This window comes from Bison bison, unplaced genomic scaffold (genome assembly GCF_000754665.1).
Source record: "Bison bison bison isolate TAMUID 2011002044 unplaced genomic scaffold, Bison_UMD1.0 scf7180017864266, whole genome shotgun sequence".
Classification (NCBI taxonomy): Eukaryota; Metazoa; Chordata; class Mammalia; order Artiodactyla; family Bovidae; genus Bison; species Bison bison.
Genome location: NW_011494838.1, coordinates 502,082 through 502,461, shown reverse-complemented (window position 1 = coordinate 502,461; position 380 = coordinate 502,082).

Sequence of the window (380 nt, the reverse complement as noted above, 5' to 3'; positions counted from 1 at the left end):
ACCACTTCAGTATTCTTGCCTTGAGAACCCCATGAACAATATGAAAAGGCAAAATGATAGGATACTGAAAGAGAAACTCCCCAGGTCAGTAGGTGCCCAATATGCTACTGGAGATCAGTGGAGAAATAACTCCAGACAGAATGAAGGGATGGAGCCAAAGCAAAAACAATACCCAGTTGTGGATGTGACTGGTGATAGAAGCAAGGTCGATGCTGTAAAGAGCAGTATTGCATAGGAACCTGGAATGTCAGGTCCATGAATCAAGGCAAATTGGAAGTAGTCAAACAGGAGATGGCAAGAGCGAACGTCGACATTCTAGGAATCAGTGAACTGAAATGGACTGGAATGGGTGAATTTAACTCAGATGACCATTATATCTA